This window comes from Triticum dicoccoides, unplaced genomic scaffold (assembly GCF_002162155.2).
Source record: "Triticum dicoccoides isolate Atlit2015 ecotype Zavitan unplaced genomic scaffold, WEW_v2.0 scaffold121087, whole genome shotgun sequence".
Classification (NCBI taxonomy): Eukaryota; Viridiplantae; Streptophyta; class Magnoliopsida; order Poales; family Poaceae; genus Triticum; species Triticum dicoccoides.
The window spans coordinates 1-9,082 of record NW_021184559.1 but is presented as its reverse complement, the minus strand read 5'-3'; the positions used below and the strand labels follow the sequence as shown (position 1 = coordinate 9,082).

Sequence of the window (9,082 nt, the reverse complement as noted above, 5' to 3'; positions counted from 1 at the left end):
GTGGCGCGAAGAGCGCTTTCTGAAAGGGGTGGAAAAAACTCGTGTTGCTGCGGTATGGAGGGAGGGGTGGAAACCGTGGAAAACTCGTCTCCGTGATTGAGCGGGAGAGTAAGTAGTATAGGACATTATCCATTGTTAGGGAACGGTTGTAATGGTAGTGAGAATGTAGAATCGTCTTTGGAGCGGACCTGGGAGTGGCAAGCATAAGGGACGAAGACGGGGAAACATGTCGGATGCGATCATACCAGCACTAAAGCACCGGATCCCAACAGAACTCCGAAGTTAAGCGTGCTTGGGCGAGAGTAGTACTAGGATGGGTGACCTCCTGGGAAGTCCTCGTGTTGCATTCCTTTTATAATTATTTTTTGCGCCTTGTGACAAACATATCGCACGTGCGCGATATATATTAATCCCGTTATATTATTTTTGACGTTTGCCATATGTTTAAGCTCGATGCTCATTGCTCGCGCGTCTTGGGGCGGCTTTGTGGCGCGAAGAGCGCTTTCTGAAAGGGGTGGAAAAAACTCGTGTTGCTGCGGTATGGAGGGAGGGGTGGAAACCGTGGAAAACTCGTCTCCGTGATTGAGCGGGAGAGTAAGTAGTATAGGACATTATCCATTGTTAGGGAACGGTTGTAATGGTAGTGAGAATGTAGAATCGTCTTTGGAGCGGACCTGGGAGTGGCAAGAATAAGGGACGAAGACGGGGAAACATGTCGGATGCGATCATACAAGCACTAAAGCATCGGATCCCATCAGAACTCCGAAGTTAAGCGTGCTTGGGCGAGTGTAGTACTAGGATGGGTGACCTCCTGGGAAGTCCTCGTGTTGCATTCCTTTTATAATTATCTTTTGCGCCTTGTGACAAACATATCGCACGTGCGCGATATATATTAATCCCGTTATATTATTTTTGACGTTTGCGATATGTTTAAGCTCGATGCTCATTGCTCGCGCGTCTTGGGGCGGCTTTGTGGCGCGAAGAGCGCTTTCTGAAAGGGGTGGAAAAAACTCGTGTTGCTGCGGTATGGAGGGAGGGTGGAAACCGTGGAAAACTCGTCTCCGTGATTGAGCGGGAGAGTAAGTAGTATAGGACATTATCCATTGTTAGGGAACGGTTGTAATGGTAGTGAGAATGTAGAATCGTCTTTGGAGCGGACCTGGGAGTGGCAAGCATAAGGGACGAAGACGGGGAAACATGTCGGATGTGATCATACCAGCACTAAAGCACCGTATCCCATCAGAACTCCGAAGTTAAGCGTGCTTGGGCGAGAGTAGTACTAGGATGGGTGACCTCCTGGGAAGTCCTCGTGTTGCATTTCTTTTATAATTATCTTTTGCGCCTTGTGACAAACATATCGCACGTGCGCGATATATATTAATCCCGTTATATTATTTTTGACGTTTGCGATATGTTTAAGCTCGATGCTCATTGCTCGCGCGTCTTGGGGCGGCTTTGTGGCGCGAAGAGCGCTTTCTGAAAGGGGTGGAAAAAACTCGTGTTGCTGCGGTATGGAGGCAGGGTGGAAACCGTGAAAAACTCGTCTCCGTGATTGAGCGGGAGAGTAAGTAGTATAGGACATTATCCATTGTTAGGGAACGGTTGTAATGGTAGTGAGAATGTAGAATCGTCTTTGGAGCGGACCTGGGAGTGGCAAGCATAAGGGACGAAGACGGGGAAACATGTAGGATGCGATCATACCAGCACTAAAGCACTGGATCCCATCAGAACTCTGAAGTTAAGCGTGCTTGGGCGAGAGTAGTACTAGGATGGGTGACCTCCTGGGAAGTCCTCGTGTTGCATTTCTTTTATAATTATCTTTTGCGTCTTGTGACAAACATATCGCACGTGCGCGATATATATTAATCCCGTTATATTATTTTTGACGTTTGCGATATGTTTAAGCTCGATGCTCATTGCTCGCGCGTCTTGGGGCGGCTTTGTGGCGCGAAGAGCGCTTTCTGAAAGGGGTGGAAAAAACTCGTGTTGCTGCGGTATGGAGGCAGGGTGGAAACCGTGGAAAACTCGTCTCCGTAATTGAGCGGGAGAGTAAGTAGTATAGGACATTATCCATTGTTAGGGAACGGTTGTAATGGTAGTGAGAATGTAGAATCGTCTTTGGAGCGGACCTGGGAGTGGCAAGCATAAGGGACGAAGACGGGGAAACATGTAGGATGCGATCATACCAGCACTAAAGCACCGGATCCCATCAGAACTCTGAAGTTAAGCGTGCTTGGGCGAGAGTAGTACTAGGATGGGTGACCTCCTGGGAAGTCCTCGTGTTGCATTTCTTTTATAATTATCTTTTGCGCCTTGTGACAAACATATCGCACGTGCGCGATATATATTAATCCCGTTATATTATTTTTGACGTTTGCGATATGTTTAAGCTCGATGCTCATTGCTCGCGCGTCTTGGGGCGGCTTTGTGGCGCGAAGAGCGCTTTCTGAAAGGGGTGGAAAAAACTCGTGTTGCTGCGGTATGGAGGGAGGGGTGGAAACCGTGGAAAACTCGTCTCCGTGATTGAGCGGGAGAGTAAGTAGTATAGGACATTATCCATTGTTAGGGAACGGTTGTAATGGTAGTGAGAATGTAGAATCGTCTTTGGAGCGGACCTGGGAGTGGCAAGCATAAGGGACGAAGACGGGGAAACATGTCGGATGCGATCATACCAGCGCTAAAGCACCGGATCCCATCAGAACTCCGAAGTTAAGCGTGCTTGGGCGAGAGTAGTACTAGGATGGGTGACCTCCTGGGAAGTCCTCGTGTTGCATTCCTTTTATAATTATTTTTTGCGCCTTGTGACAAACATATCGCACGTCCGCGATATATATTAATCCCGTTATATTATTTTTGACATTTGCGATATGTTTAACCTCGATGCTCATTGCTCGCGCGTCTTGGGGCGGCTTTGTGGCGCGAAGAGCGCTTTCTGAAAGGGGTGGAAAAAACTCGTGTTGCTGCGGTATGGAGGGAGGGGTGGAAACCGTGGAAAACTCGTCTCCGTGATTGAGCGGGAGAGTAAGTAGTATAGGACATTATCCATTGTTAGGGAACGGTTGTAATGGTAGTGAGAATGTAGAATCGTCTTTGGAGCGGACCTGGGAGTGGCAAGCATAAGGGACGAAGACGGGGAAACATGTCGGATGCGATCATACCAGCGCTAAAGCACCGGATCCCATCAGAACTCCGAAGTTAAGCGTGCTTGGGCGAGAGTAGTACTAGGATGGGTGACCTCCTTGGAAGTCCTCGTGTTGCATTCCTTTTATAATTATTTTTTGCGCCTTGTGACAAACATATCGCACGTGCGCGATATATATTAATCCCGTTATATTATTTTTGACGTTTGCGATATGTTTAAGCTCGATGCTCATTGCTCGCGCGTCTTGGGGCGGCTTTGTGGCGCGAAGAGCGCTTTCTGAAAGGGGTGGAAAAAACTCGTGTTGCTGCGGTATGGAGGGAGGGGTGGAAACCGTGGAAAACTCGTCTCCGTGATTGAGCGGGAGAGTAAGTAGTATAGGACATTATCCATTGTTAGGGAACGGTTGTAATGGTAGTGAGAATGTAGAATCGTCTTTGGAGCGGACCTGGGAGTGGCAAGCATAAGGGACGAAGACAGGGAAACATTTCGGATGCGATCATACCAGCACTAAAGCACCGGATCCCATTAGAACTCCGAAGTTAAGCGTGCTTGGGCGAGAGTAGTACTAGGATGGGTGACCTTCTGGGAAGTCCTCGTGTTGCATTCCTTTTATAATTATTTTTTGCGCCTTGTGACAAACATATCGCACGTGCGCGATATATATTAATCCCGTTATATTATTTTTGACGTTTGCGATATGTTTAAGCTCGATGCTCATTGCTCGCGCGTCTTGGGGCGGCTTTGTGGCGCGAAGAGCGCTTTCTGAAAGGGGTGGAAAAAACTCGTGTTGCTGCGGTATGGAGGGAGGGGTGGAAACCGTGGAAAACTCGTCTCCGTGATTGAGCGGGAGAGTAAGTAGTATAGGACATTATCCATTGTTAGGGAACGGTTGTAATGGTAGTGAGAATGTAGAATCGTATTTGGAGCGGACCTGGGAGTGGCAAGCATAAGGGACGAAGACGGGGAAACATGTCGGATGCGATCATACCAGCACTAAAGCACCGGATCCCATCAGAACCCCGAAGTTAAGCGTGCTTGGGCGAGAGTAGTACTAGGATGGGTGACCTCCTGGGAAGTCCTCGTGTTGCATTCCTTTTATAATTATTTTTTGCGCCTTGTGACAAACATATCGCACGTGCGCGATATATATTAATCCCGTTATATTATTTTTGACGTTTGCGATATGTTTAAGCTCGATGCTCATTGCTCGCGCGTCTTGGGGCGGCTTTGTGGCGCGAAGAGCGCTTTCTGAAAGGGGTGGAAAAAACTCGTGTTGCTGCGGTATGGAGGGAGGGGTGGAAACCGTGGAAAACTCGTCTCCGTGATTGAGCGGGAGAGTAAGTAGTATAGGACATTATCCATTGTTAGGGAACGGTTGTAATGGTAGTGAGAATGTAGAATCGTCTTTGGAGCGGACCTGGGAGTGGCAAGCATAAGGGACGAAGACGGGGAAACATGTCGGATGCGATCATACCAGCACTAAAGCACCGGATCCCATCAGAACTCCGAAGTTAAGCATGCTTGGGCGAGAGTAGTACTAGGATGGGTGACCTCCTGGGAAGTCCTCGTGTTGCATTCTTTTTATAATTATTTTTTGCGCCTTGTGACAAACATATCGCACGTGCGCGATATATATTAATCCCGTTATATTATTTTTGACGTTTGCGATATGTTTAAGCTCGATGCTCATTGCTCGCGCGTCTTGGGGCGGCTTTGTGGCGCGAAGAGCGCTTTCTGAAAGGGGTGGAAAAAACTCGTGTTGCTGCGGTATGGAGGGAGGGGTGGAAACCGTGGAAAACTCGTCTCCGTGATTGAGCGGGAGAGTAAGTAGTATAGGACATTATCCATTGTTAGGGAACGGTTGTAATGGTAGTGAGAATGTAGAATCGTCTTTGGAGCGGACCTGGGAGTGGCAAGCATAAGGGACGAAGACGGGGAAACATGTCGGATGCGATCATACCAGCACTAAAGCACCGGATCCCATCAGAACTCCGAAGTTAAGCGTGCTTGGGCGAGAGTAGTACTAGGATGGGTGACCTCCTGGGAAGTCCTCGTGTTGCATTCCTTTTATAATTATTTTTTGCGCCTTGTGACAAACATATCGCACGTGCGTGATATATATTAATCCCGTTATATTATTTTTGACGTTTGCGATATGTTTAAGCTCGATGCTCATTGCTCGCGCGTCTTGAGGCGGCTTTGTGGCGCGAAGAGCGCTTTCTGAAAGGGGTGGAAAAAACTCGTGTTGCTGCGGTATGGAGGGAGGGGTGAAACCGTGGAAAACTCGTCTCCGTGATTGAGCGGGAGAGTAAGTAGTATAGGACATTATCCATTGTTAGGGAACGGTTGTAATGGTAGTGAGAATGTAGAATCGTCTTTGGAGCGGACCTGGGAGTGGCAAGCATAAGGGACGAAGACGGGGAAACATGTCGGATGCGATCATACCAGCACTAAAGCACCGGATCCCATCAGAACTCCGAAGTTAAGCGTGCTTGGGCGAGAGTAGTACTAGGATGGGTGACCTCCTGGGAAGTCCTCGTGTTGCATTCCTTTTATAATTATTTTTTGCGCCTTGTGACAAACATATCGCACGTGCGCGATATATATTAATCCCGTTATATTATTTTTGACGTTTGCGATATGTTTAAGCTCGATGCTCATTGCTCGCGTGTCTTGGGGCGGCTTTGTGGCGCGAAGAGCGCTTTCTGAAAGGGGTGGAAAAAACTCGTGTTGCTGCGGTATGGAGGGAGGGGTGGAAACCGTGGAAAACTCGTCTCCGTGATTGAGCGGGAGAGTAAGTAGTATAGGACATTATCCATTGTTAGGGAACGGTTGTAATGGTAGTGAGAATGTAGAATCGTCTTTGGAGCGGACCTGGGAGTGGCAAGCATAAGGGACGAAGACGGGGAAACATGTCGGATGCGATCATACCAGCACTAAAGCACCGGATCCCATCAGAACTCCAAAGTTAAGCGTGCTTGGGCGAGAGTAGTACTAGGATGGGTGACCTCCTGGGAAGTCCTCATGTTGCATTCCTATTATAATTATTTTTTGCGCCTTGTGACAAACATATCGCACGTGCGCGATATATATTAATCCCGTTATATTATTTTTGACGTTTGCGATATGTTTAAGCTCGATGCTCATTGCTCGCGCGTCTTGGGGCGGCTTTGTGGCGCGAAGAGCGCTTTCTGAAAGGGGTGGAAAAAACTCGTGTTGCTGCGGTATGGAGGGAGGGGTGGAAACCGTGGAAAACTCGTCTCCGTGATTGAGCGGGAGAGTAAGTAGTATAGGACATTATCCATTGTTAGGGAACGGTTGTAATGGTAGTGAGAATGTAGAATCGTCTTTGGAGCGGACCTGGGAGTGGCAAGCATAAGGGACGAAGACGGGGAAACATGTCGAATGCGATCATACCAGCACTAAAGCACCGGATCCCATCAGAACTCCGAAGTTAAGCGTGCTTGGGCGAGAGTAGTACTAGGATGGGTGACCTCCTGGGAAGTCCTCATGTTGCATTCCTTTTATAATTATTTTTTGCGCCTTGTGACAAACATATCGCACGTGCGCGATATATATTAATCCCGTTATATTATTTTTGACGTTTGCGATATGTTTAAGCTCGATGCTCATTGCTCGCGCGTCTTGGGGCGGCTTTGTGGCGCGAAGAGCGGTTTCTGAAAGGGGTGGAAAAAACTCGTGTTGCTGCGGTATGGAGGGAGGGGTGGAAACCGTGGAAAACTCGTCTCCGTGATTGAGCGGGAGAGTAAGTAGTATAGGACAGTATCCATTGTTAGGGAACAGTTGTAATGGTAGTGAGAATGTAGAATCGTCTTTGGAGCGGACCTGGGAGCGGCAAGCATAAGGGACGAAGACGGGGATACATGTCGGATGCGATCATACCAGCACTAAAGCACCGGATCCCATCAGAACTCCGAAGTTAAGCGTGCTTGGGCGAGAGTAGTACTAGGATGGGTGACCTCCTGGGAAGTCCTCGTGTTGTATTCCTTTTATAATTATTTTTTGCGCCTTGTGACAAACATATCGCACGTGCGCGATATATATTAATCCCGTTATATTATTTTTGACGTTTGCGATATGTTTAAGCTCGATGCTCATTGCTCGCGCGTCTTGGGGCGGCTTTGTGGCGCGAAGAGCGCTTTCTGAAAGGGGTGGAAAAAACTCGTGTTGCTGCGGTATGGAGGGAGGGGTGGAAACCGTGGAAAACTCGTCTCCGTGATTGAGCGGGAGAGTAAGTAGTATAGGACATTATTCATTGTTAGGGAACGGTTGTAATGGTAGTGAGAATGTAGAATCGTCTTTGGAGCGGACCTGGGAGTGGCAAGCATAAGGGAAGAAGACGGGGAAACATGTTGGATGCGATCATACCAGCACTAAAGCACCGGATCCCATCAAAACTCCGAAGTTAAGCGTGCTTGGGCGAGAGTAGTACTAGGATGGGTGACCTTCTGGGAAGTCCTCGTGTTGTATTCCTTTTATAATTATTTTTTGCGCCTTGTGACAAACATATCGCACGTGCGCGATATATATTAATCCCGTTATATTATTTTTGACGTTTGCGATATGTTTAAGCTCGATGCTCATTGCTCGCGCGTCTTGGGGCGGCTTTGTGGCGCGAAGAGCGCTTTCTGAAAGGGGTGGAAAAAACTCGTGTTGCTGCGGTATGGAGGGAGGGGTGGAAACCGTGGAAAACTCGTCTCCGTGATTGAGCGGGAGAGTAAGTAGTATAGGACATTATCCATTGTTAGGGAACGGTTGTAATGGTAGTGAGAATGTAGAATCGTTTTTGGAGCGGACCTGGGAGTGGCAAGCATAAGGGACGAAGACGGGGAAACATGTCGGATGCGATCATACCAGCACTAAAGCACCGGATCCCATCAGAACTCCGAAGTTAAGCGTGCTTGGGCGAGAGTAGTACTAGGATGGGTGACCTCCTGGGAAGTCCTCGTGTTGCATTCCTTTTATAATTATTTTTTGCGCCTTGTGACAAACATATCGCACGTGCGCGATATATATTAATCCCGTTATATTATTTTTGACGTTTGCGATATGTTTAAGCTCGATGCTCATTGCTCGCGCGTCTTGGGGCGGCTTTGTGGCGCGAAGAGCGCTTTCTGAAAGGGGTGGAAAAAACTCGTGTTGCTGCGGTATGGAGGGAGGGATGGAAACCGTGGAAAACTCGTCTCCGTGATTGAGTGGGAGAGTAAGTAGTATAGGACATTATCCATTGTTAGGGAACGGTTCTAATGGTAGTGAGAATGTAGAATCGTCTTTGGAGCGGACCTGGGAGTGGCAAGCATAAGGGACGAAGACGGGGAAACATGTTGGATGCGATCATACCAGCACTAAAGCACCGGATCCCATCAGAACTCCGAAGTTAAGCGTGCTTGGGCGAGAGTAGTGCTAGGATGGGTGACCTCCTGGGAAGTCCTCGTGTTGCATTCCTTTTATAATTATTTTTTGCGCCTTGTGACAAACATATCACACGCGCGCGATATATATTAATCCCGTTATATTATTTTTGACGTTTGCGATATGTTTAAGCTCGATGCTCATTGCTCGCGCGTCTTGGGGCGGCTTTGTGGCGCGAAGAGCGCTTTCTGAAAGGGGTGGAAAAAACTCGTGTTGCTGCGGTATGGAGGGAGGGGTGGAAACCGTGGAAAACTCGTCTCCGTGATTGAGCGGGAGAGTAAGTAGTATAGGACATTATCCATTGTTAGGGAACGGTTGTAATGGTAGTGAGAATGTAGAATCGTCTTTGGAGCGGACCTGGGAGTGGCAAGCATAAGGGACGAAGACGGGGAAACATGTCGGATGCGATCATACCAGCACTAAAGCACCGGATCCCATCAGAACTCCGAAGTTAAGCGTGCTTGGGCGAGAGTAGTACTAGGATGGGTGACCTCCTGGGAAGTCCTC

At 48.3% G+C, this 9,082-nt stretch overlaps 18 non-coding genes and 1 pseudogene across 18 annotated transcripts; all 19 read left to right on the top strand.

Moving 5' to 3' along the window:
- Positions 1 to 231: 231 nt before the first annotated feature.
- LOC119343249 lies at positions 232 to 350 on the top strand. The gene has a single exon (XR_005165980.1). It is a non-coding gene; the product is annotated as a 5S ribosomal RNA (ribosomal RNA).
- Positions 351 to 717: 367 nt separating this feature from the next.
- On the top strand, positions 718 to 836 carry LOC119343262. The gene has a single exon (XR_005165992.1). It is a non-coding gene; the product is annotated as a 5S ribosomal RNA (ribosomal RNA).
- A 366-nt stretch (positions 837 to 1,202) lies between these two features.
- On the top strand, positions 1,203 to 1,321 carry LOC119343261. The gene has a single exon (XR_005165991.1). It is a non-coding gene; the product is annotated as a 5S ribosomal RNA (ribosomal RNA).
- Positions 1,322 to 1,687: 366 nt separating this feature from the next.
- On the top strand, positions 1,688 to 1,806 carry LOC119343257. Its single transcript, XR_005165987.1, has one exon. It is a non-coding gene; the product is annotated as a 5S ribosomal RNA (ribosomal RNA).
- A 366-nt stretch (positions 1,807 to 2,172) lies between these two features.
- Positions 2,173 to 2,291, top strand: LOC119343255. The gene has a single exon (XR_005165985.1). It is a non-coding gene; the product is annotated as a 5S ribosomal RNA (ribosomal RNA).
- Positions 2,292 to 2,658: 367 nt separating this feature from the next.
- On the top strand, positions 2,659 to 2,777 carry LOC119343265. Its single transcript, XR_005165994.1, has one exon. It is a non-coding gene; the product is annotated as a 5S ribosomal RNA (ribosomal RNA).
- Positions 2,778 to 3,144: 367 nt separating this feature from the next.
- On the top strand, positions 3,145 to 3,263 carry LOC119343254. The gene has a single exon (XR_005165984.1). It is a non-coding gene; the product is annotated as a 5S ribosomal RNA (ribosomal RNA).
- Positions 3,264 to 3,630: 367 nt separating this feature from the next.
- Positions 3,631 to 3,749, top strand: LOC119343266. The gene has a single exon (XR_005165995.1). It is a non-coding gene; the product is annotated as a 5S ribosomal RNA (ribosomal RNA).
- A 367-nt stretch (positions 3,750 to 4,116) lies between these two features.
- On the top strand, positions 4,117 to 4,235 carry LOC119343256. The gene has a single exon (XR_005165986.1). It is a non-coding gene; the product is annotated as a 5S ribosomal RNA (ribosomal RNA).
- A 367-nt stretch (positions 4,236 to 4,602) lies between these two features.
- Positions 4,603 to 4,721, top strand: LOC119343252. The gene has a single exon (XR_005165982.1). It is a non-coding gene; the product is annotated as a 5S ribosomal RNA (ribosomal RNA).
- Positions 4,722 to 5,088: 367 nt separating this feature from the next.
- On the top strand, positions 5,089 to 5,207 carry LOC119343264. The gene has a single exon (XR_005165993.1). It is a non-coding gene; the product is annotated as a 5S ribosomal RNA (ribosomal RNA).
- A 366-nt stretch (positions 5,208 to 5,573) lies between these two features.
- On the top strand, positions 5,574 to 5,692 carry LOC119343259. The gene has a single exon (XR_005165989.1). It is a non-coding gene; the product is annotated as a 5S ribosomal RNA (ribosomal RNA).
- A 367-nt stretch (positions 5,693 to 6,059) lies between these two features.
- LOC119343258 lies at positions 6,060 to 6,178 on the top strand. The gene has a single exon (XR_005165988.1). It is a non-coding gene; the product is annotated as a 5S ribosomal RNA (ribosomal RNA).
- A 367-nt stretch (positions 6,179 to 6,545) lies between these two features.
- LOC119343250 lies at positions 6,546 to 6,664 on the top strand. Its single transcript, XR_005165981.1, has one exon. It is a non-coding gene; the product is annotated as a 5S ribosomal RNA (ribosomal RNA).
- A 367-nt stretch (positions 6,665 to 7,031) lies between these two features.
- On the top strand, positions 7,032 to 7,150 carry LOC119343248. Its single transcript, XR_005165979.1, has one exon. It is a non-coding gene; the product is annotated as a 5S ribosomal RNA (ribosomal RNA).
- Positions 7,151 to 7,517: 367 nt separating this feature from the next.
- Positions 7,518 to 7,636, top strand: LOC119343260. Its single transcript, XR_005165990.1, has one exon. It is a non-coding gene; the product is annotated as a 5S ribosomal RNA (ribosomal RNA).
- A 367-nt stretch (positions 7,637 to 8,003) lies between these two features.
- LOC119343247 lies at positions 8,004 to 8,122 on the top strand. Its single transcript, XR_005165978.1, has one exon. It is a non-coding gene; the product is annotated as a 5S ribosomal RNA (ribosomal RNA).
- Positions 8,123 to 8,489: 367 nt separating this feature from the next.
- Positions 8,490 to 8,608, top strand: LOC119343253. Its single transcript, XR_005165983.1, has one exon. It is a non-coding gene; the product is annotated as a 5S ribosomal RNA (ribosomal RNA).
- Positions 8,609 to 8,975: 367 nt separating this feature from the next.
- LOC119343263 lies at positions 8,976 to 9,082 on the top strand (annotated as a pseudogene; the record flags this gene model as incomplete).